At 36.2% G+C, this 10,968-nt stretch overlaps 1 long non-coding RNA gene across 1 annotated transcript; it reads left to right on the top strand.

The window, feature by feature from the left end:
* The first annotated feature begins 526 nt into the window (after window positions 1–526).
* LOC141335733 (uncharacterized) lies at window positions 527–3,389 on the top strand. The gene is made up of 6 exons (XR_012355621.1): window positions 527–897; window positions 1,007–1,064; window positions 1,453–1,536; window positions 1,674–1,730; window positions 1,824–1,893; window positions 3,102–3,389. It is a non-coding gene; the product is annotated as an uncharacterized lncRNA (long non-coding RNA).
* Window positions 3,390–10,968: the final 7,579 nt, after the last annotated feature.

Raw genomic sequence — 10,968 nt, forward strand, 5'->3', positions numbered from 1 at the left:
TTATATTGTTCCAAGCTCTATTTTTCCACCGTGTACTACTTGCATAAACACCGCACCCATTAGGGCTGCTATTGTTGTTTCACGGGCTATGTTACGTCAGAACTCGTAACTGGGAGTACATCGATCTAGTACGAGTGCACGAGTGGGAACTCATGGGTTTGAAATGAATTGATACATCTTAAGCCCCGGTCACACTAGACTTTGAGCATGCGAAATTCTTTCGGATGCTGCTGCAACGGTCGTGATATGACGTCATGCGATGCAGCTTCTTTTTAAAAAGTTAAATTCAGCACATGACACTAATAATACATTTAAATGTAAAAACATACAATCTATTACACTTTACCGCAGTGCTGCAGTTTTAAATGTTTAAATTTAAGGTTCTTTTCATTCAGCTAGAGGTCATGCTGTGACGTATCGATCTCCTGTTGGTCACACAGAGTCATGTGATGCGAATTCGTTGGTCAGAGTTCACCAAGCTTGAACTTTCAGACGCAGCGAAATTGCGTTTCCGGTCTAACGCATTCGCATGGGTAAAGACTAGGGAAGTCAATGGAACGAAAAGTGCAGTGTGACCGCACCTTTACTCACAAAATGTGTTTTTGTAATATCATATCGTTTCATAACGATATTTATTTGCTGTATGCGCCTAAACTTTTCTCAAAGGCATTTTCTTCCACTCGCAATGCGGAACAGACGAGGATGCTTCTTTTTAAAATGGAAACAACGAGAATTAAGTGTTTTATCTCATTTATAACATTTATTTTATAACATCATAGTGATTTATAGCGATAGTTATGCGTTGTGCGCTTTTAAACTTTTTTCAGTGAGATATTCTCTTTCACTTACGATGCTGCACAGACGGGAAAGTTGGTTTTGACACGGAAAGCACCTAGAGTAAGTGTTTTACCTCATTTAAGATATGTATTTTATAAAATAACATTTGCTTCATGATGATATATATGCTGCGCGCCTAAACGAGTCTAATGTGAAACGTTTCTCACAGAATTGAATTGACAAGCTGTGTTGACGCGGAGGTCACTTTTAACAGGGAAACACCACAAGTAAGTGTTTTACCTCATTTAAGATATGTATTTTATGAAGTAACATTGCTTCATGATATATATGCTGCGCGCCTAAACGAGTCTAACGTGAAACGTTTCTCACAAATTTATATATATATATATATATATATATATATATATATATATATATATATATATATATATATATAACAGTATATATTACAGTATATATTTAAAACTTTAAATATTTTTTTTTCTATCAAAATGTTCTTGTGTGATAACAATGTTCTTGTGTGGAAGTGTTTGTAGTAAAAGCTGTTTTGCACAGAAATTCATTGCAGCCGGCTTTGTTTTTGATGTTTATTTGTGAGGTATTGTATGAATAACATAAGTCAACGTAGCTTTACACATACACTTTGTACTAAAGGTAAATCCAAAATAGTGATGTCACTGTCTAAGCAGAGGGATGTTGTGCAACCCTATGGAATATAGTCCACACATGACAAATGAGGTAATAATCAATAAACCTCATCATTCCTCCCAGTGATTATTTCCAGGATAAACTGAGATGCCCCCAAGCTGGCTTCTTAAAACTGACTAAATATTTATTTCTTTTATTTATATTTCTTTTGAACGGCTCTTTGAAAGGAATGGATCGCCAAGATCCGGATCCCCTCAAAGAGCCCTAAATCCCATCACTAACAAGTAAGTGTTTTACCCCATTTAAGATATGTATTTTATAACATCAAATTGATTTATAGCGATATTTATGTGTTGTGCGGTCCTACATTTTCTCAGAGGGATATTTTCTTTCACTCACGATGCAGAGCAGACGGGATGTTGGTTTTAACAAGGAAAACACAGAAAAGTAAGTGTTTTACTTCATTTACTATATGTATTTTGTAAAATAATATTAGTTAATAATATTTTTATGCTGTTCGTGTCTAAGCGATCCGAAACGTTTCTCACAGATTTTAATTGATGTCAAATCAAACCACTATAATAATAAACTGACCAGATCTAAAATGGCAATATTGGTAATTGGTTTTTATGTCTCCTGACCAAATTTAGTTTATTATTATATTCAAATGTTCCGAATGTGCTTTTCCATATAATGTCAGTATATGGCAATTAACATCAGGCTTTTAAAAAAGAAACAAAAGTATAATAGAGTGGTCTCATGCATCATGTGCTGTATATTCCAAGTGTTCTGCAGGTACACAATAAATTTTGGTGAGAAACAAACTAAAATTTTCCATATTATATAACAAATATCCTGAATTGGTTGTTGGTCTCTGTGCACGATTGCGTGTTTATGAGACACTATTAGTGCATGTGCAACCTTCTTCACTGACTCCGGACCGAAGCTTCAGTTGCCGTGACTGTCAAAATGACAGCTGACAGATGAATGTAATATATTTACCTCAGAGAAAAAGCCCATATTTTGTATTGTGCTGTGTTTTTATTAATCTTGATTGTTCACAACTTGTGTGCTTGTCCTGGTTGAATGCACAAAGACCAACAGTCAGGTCAGGATATTCTGTAAATGATGTAAATATTCAGTTTGTTTCTCACCAGGCCCTATCATACCCAGAACACTGTGAATATACAGCATGTGTCACATGGGACCACTTTGTATACTTTTGTGTTTTTTTCCCCCTTATTTTAAAGTTTGGATGTTAGTCGCTATGCACTGCCATATGAACAAGCACAAGTGGGACAAAAAATAACTTTTCATGTTCCGAAAAGGTCAAATGGCATTAGAACAACACAAAGATAAATAAAAAATATATATCATTATTATATCATTATTATTGTGGGGTGAAATATCTCTTAAAACAAATTGTTCACCTGAATTGTTGTTTACTTAAACTAATGCCGTTCCACAGACACCATGTACAGCATGTCATACAGGTTTGGAACCACATGAGAATAAAAAACATTTTTGGGTAAATGTTGTAAACTACCCGAAATGTTGTATTGTAATTAATACTTGTCTCTGACATTTCACCTGGTAATAGTTTTGATAAGTTAATGTGAAATTATTCTGGGTTTTTTTTCCCTCCAATTTTACAGGTGGACTTTTGTGATGCTGCAAATGGAAGTGGATTTTTGCTTGGCTGTGGATCTTGTCGTGCTGAAAAAAGAAAGGGACTACTTTCTCCAAGGAGGTTCAAACGCCATTGTCACAGACTTTGTTCAGTGAGCATTAACATGCATTTAGTGTTGATGGTAATGAATAAGATGATGTTGTTTAATTATCATTAGATAAATGAAATCATTATAATCCTAATAACATTCAGAATACTTATGGACCAAATAAGATTTTTTTTTTTTTTTTTTTTTTTTTTTGCACTGATTTGCTTTGACATTATGTTTTAACTGTTGTAAGAACATGTTCTCTACACTGAATGTGAAGACATTTTGGTGCAGGGAAAAAGATTTACAATGTTTCAATTAAAATAAATAAATAAATGTAAACATGCACTGTTGTGGATTATTTTTTCATTTTTTCTTTACCTAAACACACAGCAAAATAAGCCAGTGTGCAATGAACTCAATTTGAGTCAAATTTAACACTCCTAAAATGTAAATATGACTCCCTCCATTTTGGAGTTAAAACAACACTTTCGAAAGTGTGAAACGTGTACATTACTCATAGAGTACATTTTAACACTGTAAGAGTTTATTTGTAATCCAACAGAAGTGTGACTGAAATAAACTAATATGCTGGATTTACAAATATACTCTTTCAGTTAAAATGTACTCTGTGAGTAATGTACATGTTTCAAACTTTTGAAAGTGTTGTTTTAACTCCAAAACGGAGGGAGTCATATATACATTTTAGGAGTGTTAAATTTGACTCAAATTGAGTTAAATGTACACTGGCATTTTTGCTGTGTTAGGTTCCCACCACCATGTTTGACAGTGGGGATGGTGTTCTTAGGGTTGAAGGCTTCTCCTTTTTTATGCCAAATGAAGGCTACATCATTGTGGCCAAACAATTCAATTTTAGTTTCATCTGACCATAAAACAGAAGACCAGAACTACTTCTTTGTCCAGATGAGCATTTGCAAAGGCCAAGCGGGCTTTTGTGTGCCTTATCTGGAGAAGTGGTGTCCTCCTTGGTCTGCGTCCGTGGAACCCAGCAGTGTGCAGTGTCCGCTGGACTGTCTGCCTTGAGATGTTGCCACCAGCAGAGCCCAGATTCATCAGGATGGCCTTGGTGGTGATCCTTGGATTCTTTTTTACCTCTCACATTATCCTCCTGACCAGAGATTTTTCACAGTGCGGAACGTCTTATATTTTTTAATAATACTTTGCACTTTAGCCACTGGAACTTCAAAACATTTAGATATGGTCTTATAGCCCTTTCCTGACTTGTGAGCAGCCACAGGTCCTTTGTCTTAGCCATGACTGTCCACAAACCAACAGCACAGAGCTTCTGTTTGATTAAAACAGCTGTTCCCAATGAATCAGGGTAATTAGAATGCTTTTTTTTAGGCAAACTGTCTAGGACGAGTTCGAAAAAGTAACTTTTTATATAATGTCAAATTTAAGAAGCAAAGTTTAAGAAATTCTAATAGCAATGTTGTTCAGAATGAGGAGATCTAACATATGAATATTGTGTGTATGTGTGAAAAAACGCGTGACATACAAGACGTAAAACCCGATAATACCACCTATTAGCCGATTTTATTCAAATTTCTGACAGACCTTTAAAGTCATGAGCCAAACAGGTCCATTGAGTTTCATTCCTTCCGATCAGCCTTAGTTAACCTTGTCTAGGTACTGTTATTTAATTGGCTGATGGCGGCCATGTTTTCCGAGATATGCCAATCTCCTCCTAGATATTGATAGGTATGGACCTTGGACAAAGACACTGCATGCCAAATATTAAGTTAATCTAACTAAAGGGTGCATAGTTAAAGCCAGGTTTCGTAATGCCCTACGAGAAGTTCAAAAATGTCAAAAATTCAGAAAATCCAAAATGGCAGACTTCCAGCAAAAAATCTGTCAGAATATGATTAGTTTGACTTGACTCAGGGATTCCAAATATATAACACAATTGAGTCTCTGACAAACGGTTTATGAGTTACGGACAAAAATGTCTAAAATTTAGTTTTTTAGCATTGTAGCATCCCCATAGGTCCATTGGAGCGAGTCTTTGGATCTGAGTAGTGAGCAATACTACTACCATCTGACCAAGTTTTAGCTCTCTAGACCTTACGGTTTGGTCTGCACAGTCAGTTTTATGGAAGAAGAAGAATAAAAATCGTTACAATTACAATAGGGTTTCAGCACTACGTGCTTGGACCCCTACAAATCACTTACTAAAAAAACACACAACTAAAAGGTTTTATTATAATATAATGTGAAAACAAATGTTGAAATAGGTTGTTTACTTTCTGTATACACAAGGTTTTATTGCTTACATCAGCTTTTATGAGTCATTGAATGCTTGCTGGACATCATCTTTCTGCGCATTCCCTTCATTTAGACTGGCACTGCCTCAGTAAAATCACCCCCTGCCAGAGTTTAAACATACACTGCAGCACACACACTGCACCATATCAAAATGTAATTAAATTATGAAGTGATACGCATCAGAGCGGTCACGCTTATTTGTTTCTCCATTATTAGAGAGGGAGCGTTTCATGCGGTGAATATGAAGTAGGGTTTGTGTATGAATCTCCTCTCTTTGCTGTGCGCCAGGGGCCGTCTACTCCAGCGAGACACGCTCATGCTGGGAAAACACATCTTCTGCTGGGAGCTCTGCTCTTTAATAGTTTTACCCTCTGCAGAGCATATGCTACGTTATCTGTTATGCTAATTGAATTGTGGGAAATCTTAGTGAGGACATTAAACTGTGTTTGACAACAGGAGAAGATATAATAATTGCTAACAAGGCTGGCTGGTTGTAATTATTATTGTTGGGAGAAATATGAAACTATGATATCCAAAAACTCATGGAGAAGAAGAGGAAAAGAAGGGGTAAAAAAGCTCTGAATGCACATTGAAAATCTGTAAGTAAATATTTAAAATGGATTGGAAATAAATACAGTGTTTTAGGGTTTTAGGGTCGTTTGGTAATTTAATTTCTAGTATTCTATATCTATATTCTATATTCTATATCTAGAAGTATTGCCGCTGCAAATGGCAAGCATTTTTGTGCATTTATGAGAAAATGATTAATTCTCCATTATTTGTTGTTGATTACATGACTTCTTTTTACAGACAGTCAGATGTTCTTACTTCCATTGATGCACAAGATGCTCTCATTTTGTATTAAATTAGAAAAAAGAAGCTTATCACTAGTGAATTTACACATTTCCAATAGTTCTCATACTAACTGTTTCTAAATGAAAAATCATTTTTGAACAATTTTGCTGTTTTGTTTTGTCCAGCAAAGTGGACTGACCCTCTACCAGAATTACTTTTCCATTTTTCCACTATTTTCCCAGCTCATATTTATAGCACACGGGGAAATATCGCCCTACTTCAATCCTTTTAACAAGAATGACTGTTTTGTTGCTGTCTTCTTTGTTCGCACACTGAATCTGTGTGGCTTTTGTTGCGTAGAGAAATTGGTGTATTACATTTTATGTGTTTTGCCTTTTCAAATTGGGGACACATTATGGTATACAGGACTCACAGCGAGCACCACCGAGGTGAGGGCAATTCAAAAAACGCTTATTGTTCAACAGCTTTAATGACCGCCAATGGTTGATGTCTGTACTGTTTAGAACGTGTCTGAATCAATATGAGGTATAATTGGCTCTGATGGGACTTTATGACATGTTAGTGGTGAGACATGACAGTGTAAACACTTATTTGTCTAAAGGAGGCTTTCTCAACAAAGTCACATGGTGCTGAAGGTACAGGTGAAGAGGAAGCGTGGAGAAATACAACAATCTACCATAATCACCTCTCCATTTGCTAAAGGAAAACAGCTCTTTAGTCTGCTCTGTATTTCAGCAGCGGGCAATTTGCGGATGTTTGCTTACTTGTTAGCATGCTTATGTGCTGTTTATTTGGTGGTGCTTACGAAATGATTGGGCTTTATTTTGCTTTTCATCTAGAAAATTGAGTCCAGCAGGTCATTTCGAGATGTTAGCATATAACACTATCTCATCTTCATTTATAGAACACTTAAGAAAAAAATCATGGCATAGCTTGTATTTGCATTTAATTTTATTTAAATAATTATTTTCAGAATGTCTTTACTGAAATTCTTTACATACAAAATAAAAACAAAAACCTCCAAAAAGTCATGGAGAAGACGAGTGAAAGAAGAGGTAAAAAAAACTCTGAAAGCACATTGAAAAAGTAAATATTTAAAATGACTATGAAACATTTCATTTATTGATGGTAAATATAAATAAGCATCATATTAAGTTATATCAGATTCCTAGCAGATTATGTTAAAACTAATCCAATCGAAATTTTTTGCAATTAAAATATCAATTACAAATATTTAGGCATTTTTGAATGAAATGTGAAATAAAACGTTTTACTTTGCATCTGCTAGTCTTTTAGCCAAAGTAACATCCCTTTATTACTCATGTATGTTTTGCATAAAAATCTCAAGTAGGTACATTATGTACTGTCGTATTTCATGGTTTAAGTCAAATAGTAAGAATAGTTCGAACATCAGTAATGTGACTGGCATAAGCAAAACTAGAAGCTTTTAAAAACTAAATATCTCCCTTTGGAGTGGACTTTGAGATTTGTAACTTTGTAGATGTTTTTAATGCCCAAACATACTCACCACATTCAGTGTTATCCACACCCAAATGTTCCCATCACCCAAAATATTTCCAGACATGTAAAGCTATGATGAATGTATATAAGTCTATGCATAGTATATCAACATCACTCTCATCAGCTGCTGAAATCAATTTAGGCTAATTAACAGAAAAGGCTCTCCAGTAGACACTGTCTCATTGACATGATGATGCCACTCAACCTGATACAAAGTTACCACAATTATGGCAATTACACATGGATGATTGCACTCGAACTGAGCAGAGCTCTAAGAGACTCTTAGCTTGATTATCCTACGAGCACTCTGATGGAGGGCTGTACTGAGGACACATCAGAAACCCCCCTTTGACACACTGCCCAACATCACTCAGAAATACAATACACAAACATCTTACACTTTATTACAATAAAATTCAATGGTGAATCGTGAATGAATAATTAAGAATTTCAGTCAAAGTCATCATGAAAGATACACTTCCAGATGGAAGTATGTCTCCAAGATGTCTATTAAAGGGTTAGTTCACCCAAAAATTAAAAACAGCCCATTATTTACTCACCATCCAGGCATCCTAGATGTATATGACTTCCTTCTTTCAGTTGAATACAATCAGAGTTATATTAAATTTTATCCTGGAATTCCCAAGCTTTAGAATTGCATGGGTGGGTGTTTCTCTTAATCAGTCCAAAACAAGTCCAATTAAATGCATCCATCCATAAAAAAGTGCCTCAAATGGCTTCAGAGGGTGAATAAAGGCCTCCTGTAGTGAATCGATGCATTTTTGTACAAAAATATTGATATTTTAAATGTAATAATCACTTTAATCTAGCTTGCACCAATTGGTCATACACTGAATCCTTTCTGGGCGGATGACAGGACCTTGGTGTTGCATATGCACCAGTGAATCTCACACAAACCAACATTTGTTTACAGGAGCAGAGGAAGCAAAGTTTCCTTACTGTAGCAAAGGAAAACCAGTCTCCTCTTGGCTTATATCGAAATATACTCTGAATATTCCTCAATACAGTTTCAAAATCTAGTTATTTGGCTTGTTGTTTGTTGTCTACATAGGCAGCTGCCAATTAAAATGGACCTTTATGCGGTTTTTATGTGGTTTTTGATTGTAATTTTCAGACAAATGACAACAAAGATGCAATGTAAGTCTTTGCTGGTTTTCCTAGCGATAAGAAGAGGAGAAAAGAATGGGAAGCTGCTGTGGATGAATAAAACCTCTTCAAGACCCACGTCTTTGTTCTCTCCACTTTAGCCTTGATGCCTTTGAGGCTACTGAATAAGCTTACAAATGGCAGAGACAAAAAATGCTAGATGGCATCCTGGCAGGATGTAAACATGCCCTCATGACACTGCAGCCACTGAAAGAGTTTCTCAGCGCGAATTTCACTCGATGTCCAGGAACGTTTGCACTCCTTGTAAGGAAATCAATGGTTTAAGCCTACGCCATGGTTGTGTGACTTCAAGTCTTTCAGTCTTAAATTGAAAAATATTTCCCTGAAAGTTTTATTTTGAATTGTCGAGAAAGAGGCTGTGAAGCAGACTAGGCCATAGATGAGTTTTCCTGTTCAGCTTGATGACTTTTAATGTCCTAGACACCCTCTTTAGTCCCATTTAGCCACTTGTTAGCAATTGCCTATTTCAAAACAAGCAAAAGCTTAAAAAATACAAAGGGGTACTGATATATTTCATGTAACTGAATCCAACCAAAAACAATACTGAGCTACCACAGATGTTATTTCAGAAAAAAAAAAAACAGTTAAAGAAAAAAGAAATTACTACAATATGATGGGATTGGAAGTGCTAAAATGCTAGCTCATTTTCAGGTTTTGGCCAACAAAAATGCAACATCCCTTCAGGATGCTATGGATTCCAAAAGCATTTGGCTTTACCAGGTTGCTAAGCTAACAATGTGTAACTCTAATACACCTAAAATACCATACACATATTGTATAAAACAGTTAAATTAGAAGTATTTTTATTGACACTTTTTGATATTGAATATAATTTAAATATACCCTAAATAAATATTCTACCGTATTCTAGACTGATTATATATATATATATATATATATATATATATATATATATATATATATATGGATTGGATCAATTGGATTTAAGTCAGGACTCTGGCTGGGCCACTGCAAAACATGAATGTTTTTGTCTGCTAACCATTTCTTCACCACTTTTAGCTGTGTGTTTTGGGTCGTTGTCATGCTGAAATGTCCACTGGTGCCTGCTGACTGCCTGATGTTGTTGTTGAGAAAATTTTGAAGTATTGCTTCTTTTTCATGGTGCCGTTTACTGTGATTAGGTTTCTTGGTCCACCGGCTGAACCACCCCCCTCAAAACATTAGGTTCCCACCACCATGTTTGACAGTGGGGATGGTGTTCTTAGGGTTGAAGGCTTCTCCTTTTTTGTGATCAAAATCATTGTGGCCAAACAATTCAATTTTTGTTTCATCTGACCATAAAACAGAAGACCAGAAGTCGTCTTCTTTGTCCAGATGAGCATTTGCAAAGGCCAAGCGGGCTTTTGTGTGCCTTATCTGGAGAAGTGGTGTCCTCCCTGGTCTGCGTCCATGGAACCCAGTGGTGTGCAGTGTCTGTTGGACTGTCTGCTTTGAGATGTTGCCACCAGCAGAGCCAAGATTCATCAGGATGGCCTTGTTGGTGATCCTTGGATTCTTTTTTACCTCTCTCACTATCTTCCTGACCAGCTCAGGTGTCACTTTTGGCTTCCGTCCTCTGAGATTTTTCACAGTGCGCAACGTCTTGTATTTTTAATAATACTTTGCACTGTAGCCACTGGAACTTTAAAACATTTAGATATGGTCTTATAGCCCTTTCCTGACTTGTGAGCAGCCACAATGCACAGCCGCAGGTACCCAGTGAGCTCCTTTGTCTTAGCCATGACTGTCCACAAACCAACAGCAGAGAGCTTCTGTTTTTCACCTTGTAACAATTCCCCGCAAAGCGTGGAACTCACACAATTTGAAACGGGAGATTTCTGTTTTTATGAATGAGTGTATGAGTGTAGTAACTTGACAGACAACCACAATTAACAAACCAAGTGTATTATACAGATATTAATTACAAATACAGTGTCCGAGCAAATCGAATAAGTGCACTACCAGTGTGTGTGTGTGTGTGTGTGTGTGT

This window comes from Garra rufa, chromosome 5, assembly GCF_049309525.1.
Source record: "Garra rufa chromosome 5, GarRuf1.0, whole genome shotgun sequence".
Taxonomy (NCBI): domain Eukaryota; kingdom Metazoa; phylum Chordata; class Actinopteri; order Cypriniformes; family Cyprinidae; genus Garra; species Garra rufa.